Genomic DNA, 17171 nt, shown 5'->3' on the forward strand with positions numbered 1-17171 from the left:
GCCGAGACGGTCGGCCGAGGTGCCGAGCCAGGCGGCCGAGACGGTCGGCCGAGGTGCCGAGCCAGGCGGCCGAGGTGCCGAGCCAGGCGGCCGAGATGGTCGGCCGAGGTGCCGAGCCAGGCGGCCGAGACGGTCGGCCGAGGTGCCGAGCCAGGCGGCCGAGACACCGAGCCAGGCCGAGACGCCGATCCTTTTTCCGAGCTTTTTCCGAACCTTTTCCGAGCCAAGTGAGCCGTTGCACAGTAAGGGTATGCCAGGACTTGGAGTGCTGTGTTCGGGTGTCGTGTGCGCGTTTTGGGTACGTCGTTTGCGCGCGGGGTGTGTTTCGAACGTGTGACTTTGTGTGTTTGTTTTGTAATATGTTGTTAAGTGTATGTACGTGTAACGTGCTAGATGTTGAAGTCGTCCACGTAGGAATCATGCATTGTCGTTTAAACCTCGTTTACCCTGACTCTAATCATGATATTATTTATCTTTCAAAAGGGTGATCTTTTTCGAGGAAAGTGTGGTTGAAGGGAACTGTTTTAAAAGCTAAGCAATCGAGGTGGGCTTTTCTACCCTACTTTTATGTGGGTTATCTTTAAATACGGACTTTGTTCCGGAAATGTTTATGGAGGTGAACTGTTTGTCTTGCCAATTATTTTGTTTTGAAACCTATCTGAAGTGGTTTACCACATATGTTTAATCGAATTCGGGTCTGTTGGGCTGCGAACCCTCAGGCTAGTGTACACGAGACTGGGTGCCATCTGAGAGCAAGTTGGCCGGTCTAGATGACCTGGGGTGTGGCCACGCCCCTTGTCATGGTTTGGATCAGATAGTGTATGATTGAGGGAATAAGGGTGGCAATATCGGAAAATGACTGCGCAGTCGAATTTATGAAATGTGTTTTGTGTACTTGGGTTATTTTCATTATACTCAAAACCCCAATGTTACACTGTTATGGCATGACAAACTTTGTTTTTGGCGTGTGTCCACTGAGTGCATTAAGTACTCAGCCCTGCATGTTGTTTTCTTAATGTGCAGGTTGAGCGGCGATGGGGAGGACGGATGTTGAGCAGTTAAAGCCAAAGTGTGTTTTTATCTTTTGGATGGTGTCGTGTCGTCATACCCGGCATCATCTGTCTTTGGGTCTTTTCCGCTGCTTGTAAACCGTCACGATGTTTTCATTTAAAACTCTGAATACTTTAACTCAAGAATGTCGTCACAGTACTTTGTTTTGAATTGAATTTCCTTTTATTAAATGTTTTGGGTCAAATATTCTTGTTACCCCCCCTTCCTTCCCCGCTTCTTTATCCCCCCCCTAGTCGCGGTCCACCGTACTTCCTATCCTTAGGAAATGCGGGCGTGACATTAGGCTTGTGGTGGACCCCCTGCTAGAGTGGGAACATAGCAGGGGCTGTTGTGCCCTTTAAAAGTTGTTACAAAACGGCGTTGTTTAAAGGGCACAGCACCAAAGCTGGGGATCCACCCCGTGATTGATTGGGAATAGAGATGCCCACCTGTTCCGGTTCCGGAGGATAACCGGGGAACCGCAACCGGTTCCGAACCGGAACCGTGGCAATTTTCTCGAACCGGAACCGTCGCAATTCGGGTTGCGGTCCGGTTCGGGTTCATGATTTTTCGAACCGGAACCGTCACCGAACCGGCGGTTCGGGATGGAGCCGAGGGGCAGCTTTTCAGGCGGCAAAACCGGCCGGTTCCAGCGGTTTTTGGATCGGAAACCGGCGGTTAACCGCCGGTTAACCGTGAAAACCAGCAGTTCCAGCGGTTTTGTCCCGGAAACCGGCGGTTCCGGTGGTTTTCCGCCAAAACCGCCGGTTTTCCGAAAATTCAATTTTTTTTTAGATTTCAAATTCGAATTCTTCCATTTTCCCTGATTTTTATCTATAAATACCTCCCTCTATCCTCATTTACATTCACCCCACTCTTGTGTTAATAAGAGTTTCTCTCTTCAATCTCCCAATTCTCTCTCTTTGTCTCCAATTTTTCAATTGTGCTATTGTGCTTCCATTTAATTACTTGTTCTACTCTTATTACGCATTGTTATACACTTATACTTGTTCCCGTAGTTCTATAAGTTGTCTTTCTTACTCAATTGCTAAAACAAAAAAATATATATTATTCTATATTTCTACATTTCTACATATCAAGATGTCTTCATCTCGAGAAGGTCGTGTTGATAAGGGAAAGGGAAAGTCCAAGAGGCCATCTCGGAGATCCGTTATTGATGAGATTTCTCAAATGAACATGGACACGTGGCAGGTTAATATTTAGTATCTACTAATTTAATTAATTTTGAATTACATTACATTATTGTTCATAATTTTATTTGATATTTACAATACAAATATTATTTTGTAGACTCGAGAAGAGCAAGATGTGGCACATGCAATTGCTCTCTCTCGCTCTCAATCCCAAGGCGATGCTTATGTTGGTACCGGTAGGCATCTCAACTTAAATTTGAAAAGTTTAACTTTGAAAGTTTAAGTTGAGCTCAAGTCCTTTTCAATTCCCCCCCCCCCCCCCCCCTTCATGTTTTTTTTTATTTTGTAAATTATATTACATTGTTGTAGGTTGTATACTTGTATATGTATTGTAAATTGTAATGTATCGTTGTCCGTTACAACTCAAATTCAATAAAATTGATATCATTTTCACCTTATTCGTCTTATTTCAATTTAAATTATCCATTGTCTTGTTCCAATTTATTGTATAAGTCCAAATTTCAAATTTATGTTATATTATTGTATGTTGTATACTTGTATATGTATTGTAAATTATAATGTATCGTTGTCTGTTACAACTCAAATTCAATAAAATTGATACCATTTTCACTGTATTCGTCTTATTTCAATTTAAATTATCCATTGTCTTGTTCCAATTTATTGTATAATTACAAATTTAAAATTAAAAAAAAATCTCGAACCGCGAAATCGTCGGTTTTCGAACCGGAACCGTGTAAACCGCCGGAAAACCGGCGGTTCCGAACCGGAACCGGAACCGGAACCGTGAAATAGCCTCACGGTCCGGTTCCGGTTCCGACTTCGACCAAACCGGAACCGCCGGTTTTGGAACCGTGGGCATGACTAATTGGGAATGTATAATTAATTAATTAATTAAGTTGTGGTTTCTATTTCACACTTTGTTTTGGGTGTTTTTATAAATTATAACAAATGTTTCTATTAATTATTTTACTTGTTTTGGGTGTGTATATAAATTATAAGAAATGTTTCTATTAATTAATTTACTTAAATGTTTCAATCTAGAGTATCCAATCAAAATGACACTAGTAAACTAACTGATGACTTTAAACGTGAAGCTCTTCCAAAGCAATGACACTGGTTTGAATGGGGTAGAGAAATAATGGCAATGCCATAATGGAGTTTAAATAGTAATTTTATTTTGCATTTGATTTTATACTCCCTCCGTCCCGGACTACTTGCACTTATTTCCTTTTTGGGCGTCCCAAGTTATTTGCACTCTTTCCATTTTTAGTAAAAATTTTCACCTACAGCTGTAATATTTAACTTTGCTATACACTCATTCCTTAATCTCCGTGCCGAGAAAAGGAAATGTGCGAGTAGTGCGGGATGGAGGAAGTATTAAGTTAGGATTTGGTATATATACTTTTCCCACCCTAATGTAATGTAACGGTTACTTGCATTTTAATTAAGGTTAGTTGGATTTGCTTAACATCTAACTCAATTTCATTAGTATTTTTTTCTTATTTAATATATTGTCAAATTCTCTCTTGTTTTTCTTCTTATAAAATTATGTATTCCACTACCAAAATTTTCTTTTCTATTAATTACTCAATTTCTAATATTTCTATAACAATGAAAAATCCACTTACAAAATTTTCGTTACTTGTAAATTACAAAAAACATATGATCAATTCCTTCTTCATCATTTTTGTCCAGATTAAATTTCTCTCTATAAATTACAATATGTATGTTTCTTCGGTGTTGGTATTTGAATGAGTAAACTATTCCTTCCGGCTTGAGTAGTTGAATGAGTGCAAATGTGCAAATCTTGATCATGTGCAATGTGACTGACTCAAACCATCATAAGAATCAAGCATCAATGTCTGATTGGCTCAACTCAATGCTCCCAAACGACTGAGTTAAAAACAAAATTCAGCACAATATTGAGGAGTAGCCAGGTCTAATTAATTTGGCTACACATTTTAAAACCAAATAAACACGACAAAACCACACAGTATTTGCTTCCACTAAAAGATGTTGCTTGAATCAAATACCAACACTAAGAAGCAAATTTGTAATCACTCACTTTCCTTCCATGATTAGAGGCACTTGGCTAGTATGGACATGTAATACCACACAACCAACTCAACAATCTTTTCACCAGAAAAAAAAAAAGTAAGAAACACGGACAACAGTATACGAGAATCTCTATAGCGGTTAGCATACTTACCACAGACCATACAAAATGCCGGCAAATACTCCGACGACCGTGGCAGTACTCTGTAGTACTCCAAGGAGGATTCGGTAAAACGCATATGAGAAATATTTTCGTGTTTTGTATAATTGCTAATGCTAATGTTTTTTCTTTTCTTTTTGTGTCGCAGTGAACACGACTGGATACCAGGTGAGGCTCTACATCGAACATGGGACAGCTACTACTGCTGAAATCAAGCAGATGGTCAACGCATCTTACAGCCTGACAAGGATTCAGTGTTTTTTTGAGACAACTTGAGACACGACCATTAGCATCTCAAAAAAACACTGAATCCTTATTAGGCAGTAAGTTGCGTTGACCCCTGCTTGATTTCAGCAACCGTAGCTGTCCCATGTTCGATGTAGAGCCTCACACAGTCTCTAGTCGTGTTCACTGCGACACAAAAAAAAAGAAAAACATTAGCATTACCAATTATACAAAACACAAAAAAAATTTCTCATATGCGTTTAGCCATTCTTCCTCGGTAGTTTGATTTTTTGAGTTCGTCGGTCTTCCAATGTGAGAATGAAGGTGATATATAAAGCAGGAGGGTTGATGGAGGAGGTAAATGCCGTGCTTCATTTTCACCCTTCCTCTATGATCTGCAACCAAAAACCTCACCAAGTTGGAAAGATTTGAAAATCTAAGCACCAAACTGGAATTATTTCAGCAAAATTTATTCTTAACACAATTGAAGAAAGTTTGCATAAATAGATGTAAGAAATGAGAGGCAGACGACGAGACTAGACCCTGGAGAGATAAATGAGAGGCGTGAAGAAAGATGATATTGGAGGAAGTAGAGGTAGCAGGCATTGGGAAGCCAAATTAACATTGGGAACCAACACCTAACAAAATACTACTGCTATATTTTACTCCCTCCGTCCCCCAAAATTCGTCACCATTTGACCTGACACGGGTTTTAAGAAATATAATAGAAAGTGAGTTGAAAAAGTTGTTGGCATGTGGGTCCTACTTTTATATATTAGTTTTATAATAAAATGTGAGTGTGAATGAGTTAGTGGAATGTAAGGTCCACTAACAAAAATGGTAAAAGTGAAAGGTAACAAATTTTTAAGGACGAACGAAAAATGAAATAGGTGACAAATTTTCAGGGACAGAAGGAGTAATTTAAGTAGTCAAATTCGAATTTTATCATCACCAACATTATTATTATTATTATTATTATTATTATTATTCATTCCGTCCGTAAAATATTGTCCAATTTTGCCATTTCGGTCCATACGCGAAAGGTTGTCTATTTACCTTTTTTTTTACTTTTGGTAATTACACCCTACTTTCCACCAACTCATTAATATTTTATTAGAAAATTAATATATAAATGTGGGATCTACATTCATTAACTTTTTCTACCCATTTTTTTCACATTTCTTAGAACTCGTGACGAGCCAAACATGGACAATATTTCGGGGACTGAGGGGGAGTATAAAGATAAAAATGGGAATAATGTTGCAAATCACTACTAGTAGTATACTGATATTCATTACTTTATTAAATCTCAATTAGTGAAGAGTATGGGACACCATTGTGGAGGAAATTGCATGCCAGTATTAATTTTTTCTTTAACTATATCAATATTTGTAACCTTTCAGTAGTTTAATAAAAATGCCTTTATATTATTTAAATCCTCACTAAATGAAAATAAATTACTCTTGCACAGCTAATTAATTTTTACATCTGCATTGGATAATTTAATTTGAATGTCATGTCATCTGCATTAGTAGTAGTACTATAATTTTAGAAAATTTAATTTATATATAGAGGTAGAGCTGTGATATTGTTTAATAAAGTAGATTACTTCAATGCACTTGAAATATAGAAATAGTGTTACGTGAACTTATATAATTGATTAACAACATCCAATTAATCTGTTGCTCGATAAAATTATAATAATAATTATGATTTATAATATATAAAATAACATTAAAATTGCTAGTTTTATTCCAACCTATGAATAATGGAATACTACTAAGGAGACCGTCAATTAATTGAAGTTTGAAAAACATACGAAATGAATATTACTGCGGAATTCAATCCTAATTAATAGTACAACTAATTGCATACACGTTTTTCATTAATAAATGAAATCATTTCAATTCCATTAGTCTAATGTACTCCTATAATATCTAGGAGTATTTAAATAAAAAATAACAATACTTATTGAATTTCAACCGTCACCCATCAACATTGGACAGCGACAAAGAGATCGTTAACGCAAGGGGCCGGGCCGCAAAGCGCGAGTACCGGCCCGTCCTGCGCGTTGGAGGGAGAGACGCTGCGGCCTGGGCCGGTCCCGGGGTCCGGCTCGGGCTCGCGTTGGATGGTTCCATGCCGTGACGGAGCTGCAATTTTTGCCAAAAATTGGAAGAGGAAGAAGGGGGAGGAAGAGGAAGAAGAGGGAGAAGGAGATGAGTGACGGAGCCCAATTTTCTGATTTCTTTTGCATTTGAAAGAGGAAGAAGAGGGAGGGAGAGGGGAAGTTGCGCGAGGAAGATGAAGAAGAGGGGAGGCGTAATTTTTAATTTTTTTTTGCATTTTTTTTATGTTATCATTTATAGTTTTTTTTGCATTTTTTGCATTTTTATGTTATAATTTTTAGTTTTTTTGGATTTGTATTTTTTTAGGATTTGTAATTTCTTTTTTCGAATGAACAATTTATTTTCTCGGTTTGAATTGTTCAACGTGCGGCCCAGTTTATGACCTGCAGGGTTAGAGCAGTTGGGGTTTGAGCCCAAGTGTAGAGGAATGAAGAAGTGGAAGGGATTTGAGACCTAAAACTGAGCCGGGATTAATGATGCCCTAAGCACATATTCCAAGCAATACATCCAATCGAACATTCTCTTCTGTTCATGATACTACACTACATGCATTGTTGAAGTAAGACAATTTGTGGTGGGGCAAACGACGTAAATCACATCATCACTGCAGCAACTTAATTCACGTGATTTTACTTATATTCACATTTCCCTTTCCTTCCTTCCTTTTATCTATGGACATACATATTATATGGAATCCTTTTTTCCTATCTTTTCTTAATTTTTTTTTCTACTGCTTAATACTCCCTCCGTCCCGGGCTACTCGCCCCTTTTCTTTTCGGCACGAAGATTAAGGAATGAGTGTATAGGAAAGTAAAAAATGACGGCTGTAGGTGAAAATTTTTACTAAAAATGGAAAGAGTGCAAGTAACTTGGGACACCCAAAAATGAAATAAGTGCGAGTAGTGCGGGACGGAGGGAGTACTAGCTAATGTCTCTTTAGTAGGCATTAGGCAAGGTATGATCTCTTTCCAATATCTCTCTCTATATACATAGTATATCAATATATGGGGAGTATAAAATAGAACACTGCTACTATGTTCTATTTGTTGCATATTTTTAAGGATTTAATATTAATTCTCTTAAAGGAATAAAGTCGAATTATTATGGAGAAAGAATGTTGGAGTGCAACTTAAATTGAAATTTAAAAATCAAACGGAGAGTGGTTTTTGGGATATGCCCGACGCCTTGGGGAAAGCTATGTGTTGATTGCCGAGTTGTGGGCTATATATGATGGCCAACTTCGAATAAACTAAGAGAGATGAATAGAGCGTAAAGTGTAAAAAACAATGGAGTACTACATAAAATCCTGTACCGGAATTGAAATACTCCGCTTCGAATGGGACATAGGGAATATTTGAATAGTAGTATAGTACTACTAACATATTGTCATATTTAAAGGTGAAGCCCAGATCATGAAACGTTATTTAACATGCTACTTTATGGAACAAATATTACCCACCAACATGTGGTACGCTTCAATTTTTTATGCCAAATCCATATCTAAAGGAAGAGATAGTATAATCTATAAATATATAATATATAAGTCAATAAATCAGCCGGTTTGTAAATGAGTTTTTACAATTTTTTTTATTTTAGTTGTTTTTTAAAAAGTTTTGGTATCATATCTAAAAACCTGCCTTTACATTTTAAACCTGCGGTCAATAGAGTCAAAAGCTTATTAGATCATCATATCAATCGAACTGTCAAATTAGACTGCAAAATTATGTATCTCTGAACTTTGTCCAACTTGCAAGAAGTTATTCCAAATTTATTTTATTGTATTGTACTTTTAAAAGTTATAGTGTGACACTTTAAAAATCAATGGTTACAGTTTATTTATATGAAACACATATTTAATCCAGCAGTTAATCGGAGAAATGATGCATTCTAAAGCTGGCTATACTACTAATTAATCAACCAAAGCAATCAAATCACCTATCAATATAGAGCCTCTTTTATGGGAAATAAGTTGCAAAAATTACTTACAAATAGATCTATAAATACCAGTTCAGGTGAGACTGATTCAAGTCCATTATTAATATGACAAGTGTATGAAAATTAACACTAAACATTAAGACTGCAGAGAGATAAATTAAACTATATGAAAGCTTATTTCAAACGATATAGTAATAATTGAATCTACTGATAAATGTTTTTGGTCTGATACTTTCATCGATCAACTAATAATTTGTAGATCTTGATCATCATCCCAAACACTATAATGAAGAAATTATGTAAAAAAAATGTATTTTATAGATTTATGTTTGTAGGCGTTGTATTTTGCTAAATTACACATAAAATTATTCAATGTGTGTAGATCCTAAACGATAACAAATAAATTTGTTATAAAAGACAAATAAAAAGGAAAAAAAATAAAATCAATTAGGTTGATACCCTTGGCTAGAGATCTAAGACTATTACTCATGAGCTTAGAAAATTAAAATCAAGCCAAAATGATGGTTTTTCATAGAAAATAAATTGATCTTGGAAGAAATAAATCTCAAAGATAGGAAGGAAAGAATATTACAGAGTGATTGATAAATATAGCAAGATTGGTTTTACAGATAATTGAGAAAAAGGGAAAAGAAAAGTCGTGAAACACAATCTGATTAGAAGTTGCATGGCTAGCTGTTTCTTTGTCCACCATTTTTTTCTGATCTCATGTGATTTAATAAAGATAGCTCGTTTTAATCGAAGGCAAATAGCTAACTGCCAATATTGCTTTTCATTTTCGAAATGAAAAAAAAATTACAAAACAATTTTCGTGACAATTATATAGTTGACAGGAAAATGTGACAATAGCATGTTATGTCCAAGAGTTGAATGCATAAGAAGATTGGTACAAGTTTTTAGGTGAAATATCAGTTCATATCGTATAGTTTGCTAGGTAGTTTTAGGTTATTTTGTGTCCCATATAAATATTACTTGTTTTTCATAATTGAATACAACTTATCAACACAAGAATATAAAAAATGCAAGAGAAATATACATGCTACTATCTTGTCATTATGCAGTCATATTAATTTATATAAGCCATTATTGAGTAGTCTGTTTTTGAAATGCATCTTATAGGCCTTTTATTGAATTTTTGGAGTTAAAAACTTAAAACTGAACATATTTTGGCAACTTTGAGTGTAAAAATCGTCTTCACAAATAAACACACTGACCCCAAATCTTTGACATTTACATTCAACCACCCAAGGGGTATTATAGTAATTTCTTATATGCATTGGTTTGTTTAAAGTAGAGATGCCACCGGACCGATTATCCTAGAGGTGGAATCGGAACAAAACCGTGAGAGCCAACAACAAAAGTAGTTTGCACAAGGCAAAAAATGCTTAGTAAAGACATAATAGCTCTCTGCGAGTGCTAACACATAATAGCTCTCCGTCGGACGCGTGCGTAGGCTTCTCGTGCCGATGGTAACGGGTCAAGCCTGATGAGTTCCTTTTTTACAGATTCACACTTGTCATCTAGTGCGGTGACAAATTGGTAAAGCCGTAATCGTTCCTTTGTCATTGGTGTTGTTTCTCGGCGATCGATCGATATCCACAAATTTTGGAGTTTATTCCAGAGGCTTTCGAGGGACATGTCATCCTGTTTAATGGTGTTCGTCTGTCGATGCATGTGGTACACCAACGGGATCTGCGTTGCTGCCGTAGGTGATGGCCAGCCCGTCCCATAGTTCCTTGGCAGTGGCGTATTGTGAAACCTCATTCACAAGATCCGCAGCCATATTGTTGATAATCCAACTGAAGACGCAGTGGTCTCGTTGCTGCCATTGTTGGTAGGTTGGGTCGGTTCGGAGCAGAGGGACAGAAACTCCATCAATGTGAGACGTCAGTCCCTTCCCCCCGATTGCCCTATCCATGAGATTGGCCCAAATGGGGTAGTTATCCCCGTCCAGTTTGGTTTTGACCGTGATTTCACCCAACGATTCGGGGTGATGAGTCTTTTCTGGCGTTTTGATGGGAACCGAACTCATGCTCTGCCGCAGGAACTCCGCGAATTGCGCGGCGAGTTCCGCGAGGAAGGGTGATGGGTTTGGGTGGGTTTCGGTGTTTTTTGGGTTGTCGGTTGTTTCTGACATGTTTTCTGTCATAATCGAAAAAGGGTTAGGAAAGGTATATTATGGGCGGTGATGAAATTTTTCTGAGCCCGAACCTGCTCGTGATACCATATTGAACGTAGAAGTAGGAGACAATGTATTGTGTTCTGTGTTTATTAGAAAGATTTCTCCCACTTAATATAGGAGTTGTTATACGGTAATTATGGTATAGAATCATCCTAATTCTAGGTAAATATGCTCCCTATCAATTACATAATATGCTCCCTATCAATTACATATTTTCTCCCTTGATATTGTCTCCTTATTTGGTAAGGTGTGTGTATGGTATGTTTGACACGCCTCAGTAAATTGTTCATGCTCATCTCTTCATTCCTCATGACTCCACTCTTCTGCTGGTGGGAGCAGTTCTTTCCAAACGAATCAGGAAGCGACAAAGGGCTGAATCTCAGTAGTTATGCAGTTCTGCTCCCAGGCGAAGAAGCAGAGCTGCCAGCCACTGTAGTAAGGAATATATGTAAGGAAGCGGAAAACATGAGTCAGAATGGTAGAACAAAGCAACCAAAGAGGCTTACAAGTTTCATATCCAAGTCTCTCTGCTTCAAGGGATTAGGGTTATTTGACAACACCCAAATTCCATCCCTGTATTCTCAAGAACCCTCGAATTGTTTGTAAAAATCATGTATTAAATATGTCCGGTCAAAGGATTTTGACCAAATAATAAATGTGACGAGACATTTAATTTTGTGAAATTAAATGACATAGCGTCGATCTACATTTTACGTAGATAAATGTAGTATATTCACTTTCTCAAATCCGATTTCCGGTGAGTGAGAAATAGTGGATTAAAGTTGGGCATAATTAGCTTTTAATTAAAACTTGGAGTTGGAGCTTAGGGAATAATTAACTAGTGTTAATTATCCCACATTGGAGGATTAACACATCTTTTAATGTGCTTAAATTAAGTGCCTTTATGTTACTTAATAATTATAGTGGACCAAGATGGGTGAAAGAGCCCACACGCGCGCACACGTGCGCGCCGCCGCCGCCGCCCGCCCGAGCCCGTGCCCGTGCCCGTGCTCGTGCTCGCGGGCCTCGGGCCCGGGCCCGGGCCCGATCCCGATCTCGATCTTGATCGTGATCTTGATCTTTGGTCTTTGGGTGGTCTTTGGGCTTGGTGCTTGGCCCAAACTAATCTTTTTAGACCACCGCCAAGTCAGCAGTCCAAGTGGCTTGACACGTCGTCAAGCGAGGCACAGTCACGGCTGCCACATAAGAAATCCACACGCTCCACACGCGAAAGGCACACTCCTGCCACACGCTCGTAACCGCCGGCGGTTACGAATCTGCTATGATGAGCCTTCATGGCTTGGTTGACCCTGCATGGTGGCTTGGCCTATAAATAGGCTAGCCATTCCACTGCATTCTACACACAATTCACAAGCATAAGCTCTCTCCCCCTCTCTGCATAGTTTTTCTGTCAAAGCTCTGCCCTCTCATTCATCCAGTTCGCCAGAGCTCTGCTGATTACGGTGCTGCATCAAAAGAGACGTAGTCGTTTTACATTTGGGGACGACACGCCAAACCGAGAGCACTACCGGGGCGTATCTCGTCTTGCGGGAAGAGGCCTCCTCGACTCGGCTATCATACTGATTTAGTTGTTTCGATTTCTATTGTAATTTCATTAGTTCAGTTTCTCCTTTTCTTTCTTTTGGGTTGTATTACGCCCTACTATTATCTCTTGTAATCCCCAGAAACCAACAATCGCAAGACGAAATATAACTTGATTTTAAAGGAATTTATACTCTAAACTGAACCTAAAAACTTTCGAAACACTTAACACCTTAGCTGGAGATGTCGACTGAATCCAACACCGCTGCTGCCACCACCGCCGCCGCCATTTCCTCCACCATGGCGCCCACTGAACCGGTCAATACTTCATCGATCCCCTCGATGATGCCAACCCCCGGCTTCCCAGCCGCCTCTTCAACTGTCCCATGGGTTTGGAACAACCCTTTCGGGGCGTCCACTGGTTCCACCTTTGGTGGTTCGGTTGGTTCCACTTTTAGTGGTTCCTTCGGATCCTTTAATGGATCGAGTACTGGGGCCTTCGGGTCTCACACGAATGTTGGGGCCTTCGGGTCTCATGCGGGTGCTAGTCCCTTCGGGGATAGTGCGACCATGGCGGGCTCTATGCCCAACATGAATGGTGGGGGCTCTATGCCCAACCACGTTGTTGGCTCCTTCGGGGGCAACGGAATTGGTTCCTTCCATGGACCAAGTTCGGCACCTTTGGCACCAAGTATGATGCCACCTGCCGAGAAACCACCCAAGTTTGGAGGATCTGACTTCAAGAGGTGGTACCAAAAGATGTTGTTCTACTTGACAACATTGGGCGTCGCCAATTTCCTCACGGAGAACGAGCCGCCCGTGCCAAGCGACCAAGAGACTAGGCTTGAAGTCATGGCAGACTATGAGGCTTGGAGAAAAGGGGATTATCTATGTAAAAATTTTATTTTAAGTGCATTAGATGATAGCCTCTACAATGTATACTCCAATGTAACCACATCTAAACAAATGTGGGAAAACCTAGAAAAGAAGTATAGCATAGATGATGCTGCAGGGACTGAACAAGTTGTAGCTTCCAAATTTATGGACTACAAGATGGTCGATTCTTGACCTGTCATGGAGCAAGTCCAAGAGCTCCAAATGATCATCCACGCACTAGTGGCTAAAGGGATGACCTTACCCGATAAATTCCTAAGGTGCACGATCATTGACAAGCTTCCTCCCAGCTAGAAGGACTTCAAGAGCTATCTCAAGCACAAGCGAAAACAGATGACCCTTGAAGACTTGATCGTGAAGTTGCGCATTGAGGCTGATGTGCGCAAAAGCGACCAAAAGGCTAAGGGCTTCACCCCAAATGAAGCCAAAGCCAATCTGTTGGAGCGGGGCGGTCCCTCCAACATACGCCCTCGCCCAAACCGTCCAAATGACAAAGGGAAGGGAAAGCAGCCTTCAAAGAAGTTTGAAGGCGACTGCTACAAATGTGGCAAACCAGGCCACTTCGCAAAGGACTGCCGCAGCAAGAAGAAGAAGCTGGCTGCCCACGTCGTTGAGAAGGAGTTCAAGGACTGGGACGAGAACGACCTCATTGCTGTGGTCACTGAAGAGGTTAACCTTGTTGATAACAAGGGTGGCTGGTACATCGACACCGGCGCTACTGCTCATGTCTGCTCAGATAGGAGCAAGTTTGCCTCCTACACTGCTGTTGAAGGAAGGAAGATCAACATGGGGAATCAAGCATCCTCCGAAGTCCTTGGCATCGGAAATGTGATCCTCATGATGACGTCTGGCGTCACAATAACGTTGAAGGATGTGCTGCATGTCCCGGACATCCGCAAGAACCTAGTGTCAGGATTAATACTAGTTAATAAGGGGTTTAAACTTGTATTTGAGTCTGATAGGTTTGCTTTGTATAAGTTTGGAAAATTCCTCGGAAAAGGTTATGTAACCGATGGGCTTTTCAAACTTAGTGTGACGACTCGCAGTGTTGCTAAGCCTATGGCCAATAATAAAGCATCTACTTCCTCTTATTTGACTGAGTTTTCAAATTTATGGCATTGTAGATTGGGACATGTAAATTCAAAAGCCATTAAAAGATTAGTAAATTTAGATTTACTAAAGGCTAATGAATTGGATATCCAAGATAAATGTGAAATTTGTCTTGAAGCAAAAATGACTAAGTTGCCGTTTCACTCGGTTGAACGAAGCACAAAACCCCTTGAATTAATTCACACAGACGTATGTGATTTAAAGATGGTGCAAACTAGAGGAGGTAAAAAGTACTTTATCACTTTCATAGATGATTGCACAAGGTATTGCTACATTTATCTTTTAAGAAGTAAAGATGAAGCAATAGAAGCGTTCAAAAATTATAAGAACGAAGTTGATAATCAACTTGGTTGTAAAATCAAATCGATTCGAAGCGATAGAGGAGGTGAATATGTAGCCCCGTTTGAGGAATTATGCAACGCAAGTGGTATAATCCCTCAAACGACTGCACCATATTCACCACAATCTAATGGTGTTGCAGAACGCAAAAATCGAACTCTAAAAGAGATGATGAATGCACTGCTTCTGACTTCCGGATTACCACATAACATGTGGGGGGAAGCTGTTTTAACAGCCAACTATATCTTGAATAAGATTCATCTCAAAGGAAAAAGATGTTACTCCTTATGAGCTGTGGAAAGGAAGGAAGTCATCCTACAAATACCTCAAAGTGTGGGGGTGTTTGGCAAATGTGATGGTTCCTCCGCCCAAAGAAGTTACAATCGGACCTAAGACGGTTGATTGCATCTTCATTGGATATGCACTTAATAGTAGTGCATATCGATTTGTTGTTCACAAGTCCGAAATATCGACTATAATAGTAGGGACAACAATTGAGTCAAGGAATGCCGTATTTCTCGAAAATACATTTCCTTGCAAAGACAAAGAAAAGGTCGTAACCAATTCTGAGACAAGAATTGAAGAAGAAGCCACTAGTTCTAAACCAGTGGAAGAAGAAGCCACTAGTTCTAAATCAGCGGATGAGGAACCTAAATCGCGCAAGCTTGCAAGGCCCGATCCGAATGATACAGTACTAAGACGTGGTAATAGGGTCAGAACACCAAAAACATTTGGTCCTGACTACATTGCTTTTATGTTAGATGAAGAACCGACATCTATAAAAGTAGCATTCGATGGCCCAGACGGGTTGCATTGGAAAGAAGCTGTTCAAAGCGAAATTGATTCAATTTTGCTAAACCACACGTGGGTGTTGGTTGATCTACCTGAAGGTGCGAAACCTCTAGGTTGTAAATGGGTACTTAAAAGAAAGTTTAAGGCCGATGGAACAGTAGATAAGTATAAAGCCCGATTAGTAGTAAAGGGTTTTAAACAAAAGGAAGGACATGACTTCTTCGATACATATTCACCTGTAACAAGGATTACATCTATCCGAGTGCTTCTCGCTATTGCTGCATTTCACAATCTTGAGATTCATCAAATGGATGTAAAGACCGCGTTTCTAAATGGTGAACTAGAAGATGAAATCTATATGGAACAACCCGAAGGGTTTGTAGTACCTGGACAAGAGAAAAAGGTATGCAAGCTCGTAAAGTCTCTATATGGATTGAAACAAGCGCCATTGCAATGACACTTGAAGTTTGATAATGTGATGTTATCAAATGGGTTCAAAATCAACTAGTGCGACAAATGTATCTACATAAAGAGCACTAATAACGGCCATGTTATAGTGTGTCTATACGTTGATGATATGTTAATCTTGGGTAGTAACACTCAAGTAATTAACGATACAAAGACCATGTTAAAGAGAAACTTTGACATGAAAGACATGGGTCTAGCCGATGTAATTCTTGGAATGAAGATTCTAAGAACGTCTGATGGAATCATCTTAACACAATCACATTATGTTGAGAAAATATTGAATAAATTCAAAGCCTATGATGTAGCGCCAGTTAAGACTCCAATTGAACTTGACGTTCACTTGAGCAAGAACAAAGGTGAGCCCGTTGCACAAGAAGAGTATGCACGGGTGATCGGATGCATTATGTACTTGACTAATTGCACTCGACCTGACATTGCTTGTGCCGTGAACAAGTTGAGTCGTTACACGAGCAATCCAAGCAAAGAGCATCGGAGAGCTCTTGTGAGGGTTTTGAGATATTTAAAACATACTCAAAATCTTGGGCTACACTTCTCGAGATACCCCCCGGTACTTGAAGGGTACTGTGATGCCAATTGGATATCCGATAATAGAGATTCACTTTCAACAAGTGGATACGTTTTTACTATTGGGGGTGGTGCTGTATCGTGGAAATCCACAAAACAGACATGTATAGTCCGATCAACAATGGAATCGGAGTTCATTGCCTTAGATAAGGCGGGTGAGGAAGCCGAGTGGCTTAAGAACTTCCTTGAAGATATTCCATGTTGGTCTAAGCCAGTACCACCAGTGCTAATCCACTGCGATAGCCAAGCGGCGATTGGAAGGGCAAACAATGGCTTCTATAATGGTAAGTCTCGACATATACGTCGACGACATAACACCGTGAGACATTAGATCACAACAGGGGTGATTACAATTGACTATGTAAAGTCAATAGATAATCTAGCGGATCCGCTAACCAAAGGGTTAAACCGGGATCAAATGAATAAGTTGCTAGAGGGAATGAGTTTGAAATCCACAAACTAAAGATTATCATAGTGGTAACCCAACCATGATGATTGGAGATCCCAAGAAC

This window comes from Salvia splendens, chromosome 21 (genome assembly GCF_004379255.2).
Source record: "Salvia splendens isolate huo1 chromosome 21, SspV2, whole genome shotgun sequence".
NCBI lineage: Eukaryota > Viridiplantae > Streptophyta > Magnoliopsida > Lamiales > Lamiaceae > Salvia > Salvia splendens.